Below are 12,494 nucleotides of genomic sequence, written 5' to 3' on the forward strand. Positions count from 1 at the left end.
AGTTAAATTTCAATGCATTAACAAATTGTAGGAAAGAATAAAGTTTATTGTTTACACATAATTATGTTGACATGAGAGTAGAATCTGTAGGAAAAACCACTGACTCCAAAGCTTGCTTCAATATTTTTAACAACAGCCCCATAACTCCTAAAAAAGCATAATACAGTATAATGTTCTAAAGCTTTTTAAGGTCCAGACAGGGACTTCTACAGTTTTGCCTAAAAGAAGTGAGTGTAATATCTCAATTACATGTGAAACAAATATAGACTTGAAGTCTGGGGAAGAAAGCTTTCTGGTAAACACGGACAATTCCTTTAATTTTTTAAAAGGCAAGATAATATTTTGTTTCCTGGTATACACACTTGAACATTATGAAAAATTTGACCTTGATTATCCAAATATAATGGGGGACAATGAATAACTTCAATTTATTGAGATTTCAGAAATCTCTAAAATTTAGAAAGTTTCAGTTTACTGAGGGAATTTTTTTCCCCATATAATGAGTAGAAAGCAGAGGACATGACCCTGTTTCAGATAACAAGGAGCTTCAGATAATAAAGACGGAACTGAATTAAGAAAATAAAGATAACAATTAAAACTATTTTAATAAAAACGTAGCAATGTTTCATAACTCCTTCAAATCTCTGATACACTCAAACTCGGCATACTGCAGAGGCAATGGGCGGCATCTGGTGGAAAAAAGCAGGAGTTTCTTGTTTCTGCTGTGAGTCCCCCATATACAGCATATTGCCACTAGCACAATCGCTTGCCCACCAGGCTGGATAAAGAGTGTATAAAACATGAAAACAGCATACAAATCAACTGAATTGGCACAAAACCAAAATATTTTTCTTAGAAAGAACTATCAAATAAATCTAATGTAATCAAGCATATGCCTGGTCCACTGGTAATATGTGGTGGCAGAGAGGAGAAAGAACCACAACGATAAAAAAACAACGACTTACCCTATGCACACAAGAACAAATTTTTTATTTATTTATTTATTTATCCCGCCTTGTGCTCCCATGAGAGGGCATAAAGGGCACAACAGCCATGGACCACACACAGTTTCCTTGCAATTCAAAGCTGTAGTAGCTAAGGACTACGAAAAGTGAGGTTGGCAGGCAGGTCATGGGATTCACATTGATGCCATGAAGAACCACAGTTTTTGTAGTGTAAGCAAGCATTCTCTCTTCTTTGAGAATGTGTCTGTAGGTGAATGACAAGCAGTATCTCAGAATGGAGGGGATGAGGAGTTTCAGCTACATCAGTTGAGCAGTGATTCAAGTACTGCTCTCCCAAAATAGCCAGTATGTCCCAAGCCACGGTGCTTGACAAAAATTAGTGGGTTAGTCCACATTATAATCTTACAAGTCGCAGCTATCGGCACATTCCTGAAGCCGTCAGAGGATGTTACTTTTGCTCTTGTGGAGTAAATCTTGATGTTCAGTGGGAGAGGTACTCTAGTCAGCTAGTAACACAGCAAGATGCATTGTGTTATTCACTTCGATATTCTTTGTGAAATGATGGCTTGACGTTTAGAATGCCCAGCTATATCTGTCAACAACTGGAGCAGCAGCCTGAATGGTTTGGTTCGGTCAGTATAACAAAAGGAATATCCTCGGAACAGCTGGTGTGAACAATTTGGTTTCTCCTGTTTCCGAGTGTGGCTTTGGGAAGACTACAGTTCTACGTGAAAATCTGAGACCACCTTAAGAATTAACTTTGAGTGAGGTCTGAAGACTACCTTGTCTCTACGGAATGTCTCATAAAAGGTTCAGCCATGAGCACCTGAAAGCTCACTCATCCTCCAGCCTGAAGTATGGCCATCAGGAGGACCAACTTTAGAGTGATGTGGTACAAGGAATATTCAGTGAGAGATTCAAACAGGCTCCAGGAGCTGCAGGAAGACCAAACTGAGATCCCAGACAGGAGCAGGTTCTTCAACTGGTCAGTAAGTATGCAATAGCCCTTTGAGAAACTTTGAGACAGTGAGATAAGAGAAGCATAAACACAAGGCAGACCTTAATAAAACTGAACAGGCCAGCCTGCTTCAAATGTAGCAAACAGTCAAGGATCTGGACTGAGGTACAGATTGTGTTAGGCCACCCATACTGAAAATCAATTCTATTTAGAGGATTAAGTCCTTCTGGTAGATGTTTTCCTGCTCTGAATTAGGCTTTCCAGAAGCTGGAGGAAGCAGTCTAGCCGTAATTCTTAACTAGCCAACATTCATTCCGTCTAGTGCAGTGATTCCATGTCTGGAGTGTGTACCTGGCCATACTGCTCTGAGATCAGGTCCAGGTGAAATGGAAGCTGGATCAGAGGCTGAACTGGTATCTGCATTGGGGTTTGTCAGCCAAAATTAACTTGGCCAGTATGAAACTATGAGAATGATCATGGTGAAAGAGGCTTTGTCTCTGTGTTTTGGAGGCTGCCCTGCAATCAGGGGAAATCAAAGGAAAAATCAGACAAACTTCTGTTTCACTGCAGGACTGAGGTATCTGATAACGATCTTGGATTCAGATCTCCTCTGGAGTTGCCCTTGGTGGCAAACAAGTTGATCATGGGGAATCCCCAATGACAGAATATCAGTCTTATTGGACTGGTGCAAGGACCGTTGGTGACTGGTCACTGATTGCCTGTTCAGGAAATCCAGTAGGCTGGTTCTGACTACTGGGCGAGGAAGGGCCATCAGGGGTCATGTCGTTCTAATGGCACCAAGTGCAGAATTTGATAGCTTCTAGGCACAGCATTGAGGAGCAGGCATTCCCTTGTTTGTTTACATAATGCATATCTTTAACAGACAACACAAAGCTTTCACTATAGAGTTTAAGAGGGCAGGCACAAACATAATAAAGATCAGTCTGATGGCTTGTAGCTGCATATCATCCAGGAGATGTCCATAATGAATATCTTTGTTGGGATGGGGACTGAAAAGGGTACTCACATTTGTGGGATCCAACCACCTGCCTGCCCTCTGAAACTACATATTGCAAATCTTCACAGGCAACACAAGTCAGTTCTGAAGTGACACAATGTGACTTTGACACTTTCCTGTGTAACTAATGTCTCATTGGGGAACAGCATAGCTTTGGCTCCTGTTGGATGGTTCACAAATGAAGTCTGGCAAGCAGCATCACATACATGTGTGCCAGCATGTGGTAGAATACAGTGAGGCAAGTCCATAACATTATAGCTGGTTTTGATGTTAGATGAAGTATAAGTGCCTGCAACTGGAACCTGTCCTCAGGCACGTACACTATTTTTAAAATCTGGAATCTATCACAGCTCCTATGAACTCTATCATCTGCAATGGGACAAGTGATATTTTATAGTTCACTAGGAGGCCCAACTGGATAAGCAGAGAGAGAGTGCACTCCAGGCTCTCTGCTTTGATAAGCTTTTGTTCAGCCAGTTGTCCTAGTACAGTAGACATGAATGCCTTAGTTTCACAGGTGGGCCTCTACCACTGCAAGACAGTTTGTGGAGATTCTTGATGTTGTAGACAGTCCAAATGACAGTATCTTGTATTAGTAATGATTGGTCCCACTAGCAATCTCAGGTACATCCTGTGGACAGTATACACCATGTGAAAGTATGAGTCATGGAAATACAAGTCTTGCAAGTTGAGAGGCACAAACCAGTTCTGAGTCTGAAGAGATGAAATGATGGAGGCAAGTGTTATCACACTGAATCTGAGGCAGGGTATGTATTTGTTTGGTCTCTGCAGGTCAAGGATAGGAAAAAGAGCCCTTTCTTCTGCTGGAGTTATTATTTGTAAGACTTCCTTTAGTTGGTGTATAAACACCCAGTAACCTCAGGGTGGCCCTTCAAGAGTTTTGGTTTTTGTTATTTTTAAAAAGTGGAGTACTTTGTTTTCTTACTGAAGAGCTCCATCCCCTTGAACAGTAGGTCATGGATGATGTCTAAGACTTCTCTTGGTATTTCAGATCCTAAAGCCAAGAGGCCAGATGTGGCCATTGAGCTTGTGGCCAAGTCAGAGGCATCCAGGACTGCTTATAGGGTTTCTCCAGCAACTATGTGACCTCTTATTTTCCCTCTAGTGTCCTGTGGTACTTTTGTGAGGAAGAAAGTTATCCTTTCCCATGTTTGCCAAATATAATTTCCTGACAACACCTGGTCGTTCAATGTATGATGTTGCAGTGAGGTGGACAAGTGGACTCTGTGCCTGAACTAGCCTAGCTTTTTGAGGTCTTTATCTTTGGATATTCCTTTAATCAATTTCAACGTCTCCTGCACTGCTGCAGCTGACAACGATCCTGGGTTTGGGCGACAGCAGAAGTGTTTGAAGCTTTTCCGGGGCACGTCATAACATTTCTACACCACTTTGGAAATAGGTTGGATGGTGGTTTAGCAATGCCCCTTTGCCTGGCTTTAGTATGTCCTCATTAATGGGGAGAGCAACTGTGGTTGAAACTTACGTGATCAAAAAGGTCAAAGAGTTTATGTGATTTCTCTTGTATCACTGTTTTGAGATCTAGTCTCCATGATGTGAGGCAAAAGATCCTGAAAGGCTTTCAAGTCACCAGCATTTGGGTAAGGGCCTCATATACAGGCCAACAAGACTGCCTAGTCCTGCAACAAGGACTATTCTTTCAAAGGAAACTGACGGTGCTGTGATTTTTGCATTGCTCCCAGTTACTAGACACTGCCATCTGTCCTATGGGTCAATGGTCTGGGTAGTGATGTTGCCCAAGGAGCTCAATTGCTTCTTTCTGAACCCACAGGAAAGGAATCTACTGTGGGACACTTGAGATAAAGGTCCCCAATTGGATCAGTATGGCCAGGGCGGCACAGAGTATGGATACTGGTCCTGTGCTGACTGGTCAGCTCAGTGCAATTCATGTCTCTCCTGTGGTGGTGCCTTGCATGAGGAATCTCTGGTACAGACTCTCTCTCAGTGTCTACAGGCAAATCATCCTTGTTCAGCATTGGAGAGAAGACTCAGTTGACTGTGATGAAGAGTAACACTCTTTGAATAGCAGTTCTGGTACCTGGCATTACCCCCAGGATTTATGACTTCCCAGGAAGGGACCTCGACTGTTCCATGAGGGCACATCTTGATTCTGTATTCAGCACTGGGTGTCTTTGCTGGTGTCTGTGCCAGTGTCACTGCTGGTTTACCTATACTACTTCCTTAAAGGAGGACAGGCACCTTGCCCTTAGAAGGAGTGATGTCTATTCTTGTCTTCTTGGGGTGGTGTCTGAAGCCATGTCTGACTCTGCCTGGCCCTGCCTTTCAGTCTTGCCCTGGTGTTGGGGCGCTGGTGTCAGTTCTCATGCCAGAGGCACTGGTGCTCAGGCCCAGTGCCAAATCTGTCAGTACTTGTGCTGAAGGGGTTGATCAAGCTAGGGTAGCAGTGGCCAGTGCCAAAGGCCCCCCATGCTAAGTTGTTTAGAGTCAATTTCTATGGTGTTATTTTCCCCTGTCCTCCTGTCACCATCAGGGTGCAGTGTCTGCTCACAAGGGTACTCGCTGAGGATGACCTTTCGATCCTTTGTAGGTGGTTATCTCCTTTGGGTCTGAGATGACATGCACTGAATACTTGAATGGGTATAGTTTCAGCTGTAAGTGCCTTGACTTGCAAATCCTCAACAAGATGGATTTCAATATCAAACACGGATCAGGGATGTGGGTCTTCCCCAGAGACAATAGGAACTAGTTATGCCCTTTGACCAGGGAAATTAGAGAGATGAGACAGAGTTTAAACCCTGAGGGTTTAGAGTTTATCATGGTAGTTGTTGTGGGGCACTTTGTCTCACAGTATAAAGAGATGTATAGGGATGGGGGTGGTAATCTGTGTTTAATTTGGACATTCAAAAAAGAAAAATAAAGAAATTAAAGAACATAAGGGATAAGGACCATGAAGAGAGTTTCACCACCAAAACATCATAGGAAGTGAGCTGAAACACAGAGAAAGTAGCAGTAAGACACTTGCCAGGTTCCATTTCACTGCCACAAGAGGTAAGAGGGAAACAGAGGGAAGGTTGCAGCCATTTCGCCCTATTTGCCCTTGCACAAGAGCACGAGGTGGTACAGGGCATGTGCACAACCCCAACAGACATTGCTATTAAAAAAAAATCCAATCTGGTGCACGCGAGGCGCACGTGCACATACAATGAGATACACACAGACATACTCAAAGAACAAAAAAACAAAAACAAAACTTATTTATACACATGAAATACCAGAAAAGTTGGGGGTACATTTGAGGTCTGAAAACTCTACTTAACCTGTAGTACTTTTAAAAATTACCTAGCTAAAAATCCTACTTAGAGATTGGATAAAATATTTATTATATGTATTGTGGTAGGCTCCAATAAGACACAAAGCCCCACTACTTTCCATGCCGTAAACACATATAGCAAGGAACATTCTCTACCACACAAAGCATCAGCATGTCTCATTTATTCTCAATTTACCTGGTCCCCCACCCCACGGCTCCAAGACAAAACAAACACATAGCCACAGCATTTTAAAACACACACACACACACACACACACACACACACACACACACGCTAAAAGCACATTAAGTTTGCAAAGTCAAGCACTCAAAATATAAAAAAGTCCAGAATTGAAGTTGCTTCTGCAACTTTCATTCAGGATCCTTATGTGTACGTTTTATGATTCCGTCTTTTTTTTTTTTAAAGTGGTCCTGTAATTAAACAGGGCCCCTGCCTCATTCAGTGCACAAAATAGACGGTGCTCGCTAAATGAGCAGCTGCACAACATTTTGTTTTATCCTCACTGTCTGTGTGGCCCCATGTCTTATTAGCTGCACACTATTAAAACCCTGCTCTAAATACATAATTATTAATTTTCTCATGGGCTTTGTTATCGTACTCATTAAATGCTTCACTAAACATTAACTGATTAATTTTCACAACACTCCTGTGAGGGTCTACTGTTATGCCCATTTTACAGATGGGGAACTGAGGATCAAAGATTAAGATAAAAAGAGTCCACTAATTTTGGGCTGCCAAATGGAGGTGTTAAGTACTCTGAAGAATCAGGGGATAGTCATTATATAACACAGTGCCCACTAACTTCAGTTGCAGCAGTGAGTGCTTAGCAGTTCTGCAAATGAGACTGCTGCATCTTAAAATTGCCATTCTGAAAATGAGGAATATACAGTTAGTTGGCTGAATAAAAATAGGTGACTAAAAAAAAATTTAATTGGATTTTTATGTAAATAAAAATATATTTTTTAAAAACAAATCTATTTAAAAATAAACTTAAAATTATGACAATCTATGTTAAGTCTTAAATTTACTATAATCTATTAAAATCCTTAAAAAATATATATATATTTTTAAATTGAAATTAATTTCAAAAGCTTGCTGCCAAATTTTAAAGATAGTCACTGAACTGGTAGAAGTCACCTAAAATCAGGGTTGGCTGAAGTTAAAACAGCTTCTGACAGCAGTAGCCTGTTCTGCAGGAGCAGAGAGAATATTTTCTTCATTTCAATTTATTCAACTAGTTCAGTTCGATGATTAGTTTGTTCAAAGTCAAGAAACCAATTGAGAGCTGAAAAGGCAGGAAAGTTTTTTCCTCTTCCAATCTATGAATAAAAATAAAGTGAGAGAAGATGAGATCTACTAGTTCTAAAATCTTGAAGGGCATGGTGGCCAGGACCAATTAGTTCTTTTCACTAACTGCAGATAATACTTTCTTTGTTTAGTAATTCAATAAATGCAAAATGTTTTGATGAATTTTGATAAAATTTGTTTCCTTACATATCCAGCACATTTAAAGTAGCTTCATTTAACTAAAGAAAATTTAACTATTTTTGTAGTGAATGAGGCTGAGAACTTCAGAAAGGAAAGATGCTGTCATGGTTAATGCAGCTGAATGTCATAACTCTCTGACACCACATTCTAGAGGCCATTACCCTCTGATCCCACAGAGGGTTACCAAAAGAAACTACACCATCTGCTCAAGAAACTTCCTGAAGAAGCACAGGAACAAATCTACACAGACACATCCCTAGAGCCCCATCTATGGGTATTCTATCTGCCACTCAAGATACATAAACCTGAGCATCCTGGACGCCCCATCATCTCAGGCATTGGCACCCTGACAGCAGGATTGTCTGGCTATTTGGATTCTCTCTTCAGGCCCTACACTCCCAGGTATCTTTGAGACACCACTGACTTCCTGAGGAAACTACAATCCATTGGTGATCTTCCAGAAAACACTATCCTAGCCACTATGGATGTAGATGCTCTCTACACCAACATTTCACACAAAGATGGACTACAAGCTGTCAGGAACAGTATCCCCGACAATGTCAAGGGAAACCTGGTGCCTGAACTTTGTCCTCACTCACAACTATTTCAGATTTGGGGACAATTTATACCTTCAAGTCAGCGGGATTGCTATGGGTACCCGCATGGCCCCACAGTATGACATTTTAATAACTGACTTAGAACAATGCTTCCTCAGCTCTCATTCCTTAGCGCCCCTACTCTACTTGTGCTACATCGATGACATCTTCATCATCTGGACCCATGGGAAGGAGGCCCTTGAGGAATTCCACCAGGATTTCAACGATTTCCACCCCACCATCAACCTGGCCTGGACCAGTCCAAACATGAGATCCGCTTCCTGGACACTACTATGCAAATAAGTGATGGTCACGTAAACACAACCCTATACCAGAAACCTATTGACCGCTACACTTACCTACATGCCTCCAGCTTTTATCCAGACCACACCACACAATCCATTGTCTACAGCCAAGCTCTACGATACAACCGCATTTGCTCCAATCCCTCAGACAGAGACAAACACCTACAGGATCTCTATCAAGTGTTCTTAAAACTACAATACCCACCTCGGGAAGTGAAGAAACAGACAGAGCCAGAAAGGTACCCAGAAGTCACCTACTACAGGACAGGCCCAACAAAGAAAGTAACAGAATGCTACCAGCCATCACCTACAGCCCACAACTAAAACCTCTCTAGCGCATCATCAAGGTTCTACAACCTATCCTGAAGGATGATCCCTTACCCTCACAGACCTTGAGAGACAGGCCTGTCCTCATTTACAGACAACCCCCCAACTTGAAGCAAATACTCACCAGCAACTACACACCACACAACAAAAACACTAACCCAGGAACCAATACCTGCAACAAACCCCATTGCCAGCTCTGTCTACATATCTATCCAAGGGACACCATCATCGGACCTAACCACATTGCCACACCATCACGGGCTCGTTCGCCTGCAGATTTACCAATGTGATATATGCCGTCATGTACCAGCAATGCCCCTCTGTCATGTACACTGGCCAAACCGGACAGTCTCTACGTGAAAGAATAAATGGACAAATCACACGAAGAACTGTAACATTCAAAAACCAGTAGGAGAGCACTTCAGTCTCCCTGGACACTCAATAACAGATTTAAAAGTGGCAATTCTTCAACAAAAAAAACTTCAAAAACAGACTCCAACAAGAAACTGCAGAACTGGAATTAATTTTCAAATGGGACACCTTCAAATTAGGCCTGAATAGAGACAGGGAGTGAACTGGTCACTACAAAAAGTAATTTCCCTTTGCTGATACTCACACCTTCTTGTCAACAGTTGGAAATGGGCCACCTTGATTGCACTGGCCTCGTTAGCACTACAAAAGTAATTTTTCCTCCCCTGGAATTCACCCCTACTTGTCAACTGTTCAGAACAGGCCAATTCCACCTTAATTGAATTGGCTTGTTAGCACTGACCCCCCCACTTGGTAAGGCAACTCCCATCTTTTCATGTGCTAGAATATATAGTCTGTTTACTGTATTTTTCACTCCATGCATCTGATGAAGTGTGTTTTAACCCACGAAAGCTTATGCCCAAATAAATTTGTTAGTCTCTAAGGTGCCACAAGGACTCCTCGTTGTTTTTACCTGAATAACTGGATTCTAACCCTGCCACAGAGTTCCTATGCGATGCCAGGTAAGTCACAAAACAAAAAGATTCCACAAGTGGCCACTGGGTGCTCCTTATTTTCTGGGTACCCAACCTGAGGCACCTGGGGTCTGATTACATGCTGAATATTCACAAATGCAACTGATGGGAACTCTGCTCAGAACATATAAATTGCTATAAAATGCTAAAATTCAGGCCATAGGCTGAACTCGGCACCTAAAATTAGTGAAAATTTGACAATTGTGACTTTGAGTCTATGTTCTTCATCTGTAAAGTGGTGATTCTCTCATAGGGTTGTAGTAAAGATAAATTCATTAATGTTTGTAAAAAACTAAAATACCTCAATGAAAGCATCACAGAAAAGTCCACGAAGAAATTAATAATTCTGTATTCAGTGCAGGGTTTGGACAGTGTTAAGTAAATAATGCACTGGGCCACACACTGGCTACTGACTCAGTGAGCAGCATCCATCCTGTGCACCAACTGAGGCCGGGGTTCTATACAAAAAATAGCATAAGTTTGTGTAATTAAACATGATCATATTGCACAAGAGAGCTGAATTAAGGTTGTATAAGCAACTTAATTCTTGCATTTCCTAACTTCTGAGTGCTTGATTTGGCAACTTTAATATTCTTTTAACAGTTTTTTAAAATGTAGTATTTATAGACACTAGATATCTATTACATACCTATTTACATTATATGTCTTGATTATACTCAAGAGCTTCTCAGCATACCCATTATCAGCTGGACTGTGTTATTTTAAGCAAGGTTGCTCTTGAGGGATTTGAAGGAGGAGACAAAAGTGACCTCACAGATAAATTGAGGGAGAGTGTTACATGTGCAAGGAATTGTGTTGAAAGAGATGTTTGCGTAAGAAGTTGACAAATGGGTAGAGACTACTGGCATGTTTGGATGGCTGAGCAGAGACAAAGATTACACAGTACAAGGAAAGATTGAACACACAGGGATTGGCAGAGTTGTGAAATATAAACTATAAGAAATGCACATGCCAAAAACAGTCGCCACATTATCTTGCTACTGTAAACACTGTTCCGCCTCATCCCATTTGTCACCCACTCATTGCATCACTACTAAAAATAGTGGTTAAGTTCTTGAAGGCAGGTATCTTATCTTGTGTATTTCAGTAAAGCACCCTAGCACATTTTTCAACAATACGAAAACAAAATAAAATATACCACCACTGACTTCATTTTGGATTATACTGGTGAAACGAAACATCCATTATACGAAAGATTAAAAGAACAAAATATGAATGTTATGATAGTAATAAATAACCAATAAATAATACATGGAGAGAGAAAAGTGAAGAGGAAAGCGCTGCTCGCCTCAAAAGCTAGTAGTGTGCTGCATTCATCCTCTGGCCCGGAGCCTTACACCTGCACTATTTGGGGCAAGGACTGTCATTCAAGAATTGGACATTTTAGCTACTTGCAACGCAACAGCATGACACACAGCAGCTGAACTGCTTTGACATTTACACCACTGTCTTTCAAGATGGACGATTGACACCAATAAATATCACCACCACCAGAATATAGACTTACAGGGTATTTTATCTGAAGATATCAGAGTTCTTTACAAGGATAGGTTTTATGTCTATTTTACAAATTGGGAAACAGAAGTGAAATTATCTTCTTAAGGTCTCACAAAGTCAAGGGGCAGAGTTCGGAATGAAATCCAGGTCTCCAGAATTCCAGTCCCCTACTGTAACCAACAGACAAATTTGCTTTCGGATATATACATACTCTTGCCCTAAATGCAAGAGACAACTGAACTGGGTAACTATAAACACTATGAACCAGTATCTGCTCATGGAGAAAAAAGATCAAGAAATCTCTTTGAAATATATATGTTAGCAACTTTTGTGTAACTAAAAATACACAGAATATACCCCAGATGAAATTGCGCTGAGATTCATGAAAGATATAACTGCAGCCATACTGGGGCTAAGTGTTTTAAGAGATTACTATGATCCACTGTATGGAATGCTGCTAATTAAGCAAAAGAAGCAAGAGTAGAGAGTTTACATCTGGATCCATTAGTAAATCACTTTATATGCTCACTGTAGTCTCTGTGCTGTAACATGTTCTAAACTTGATTGAAATTTTTCAAATACTCAAAAATGCACAAGCTTTTTGCATAACTGATTATTAGAGCTGGTCAAACAATTTGAAACTTAAAATTTGGACAAAAAGGGAAAAAATTGTCATGAAAATGTTCATGAAAAATGTATCCTGGTTTGATAGTGAATGAAAATTTGGAAGATCAACTATCAAAGAAGGTGTCAAGGCTGGCACTCTGGCACTTCGAGTGCAGAAGCGGGGAGCCAGTAAGGACTCTAAAAATTAATACTTGCCACTCCAGGCTTGTATTAAACTCCCAAGGTTACAGCTTTTTTCTGACCTTGGATTGGTAAATGCTGCCACCACCCAAGTGCAAAACCCCTCTGAGAACCCAGGAAGGTGCACTTGGGAATTCCTTCCTGTAGGGTACCCTCAAGCCCTTTCACACACACAC

General features: G+C 41.1%; 1 protein-coding gene across 5 annotated transcripts in view; it reads right to left on the reverse strand.

Moving 5' to 3' along the window:
• The window catches only part of FCHO2 (FCH and mu domain containing endocytic adaptor 2), a 217,092-nt gene that overhangs the window by 119,509 nt on the left and 85,089 nt on the right, over positions 1-12,494 (reverse strand). The gene's annotated exons all lie outside the window — the stretch shown is intronic.

Source organism: Lepidochelys kempii, chromosome 5 (assembly GCF_965140265.1).
Source record: "Lepidochelys kempii isolate rLepKem1 chromosome 5, rLepKem1.hap2, whole genome shotgun sequence".
Classification (NCBI taxonomy): Eukaryota; Metazoa; Chordata; order Testudines; family Cheloniidae; genus Lepidochelys; species Lepidochelys kempii.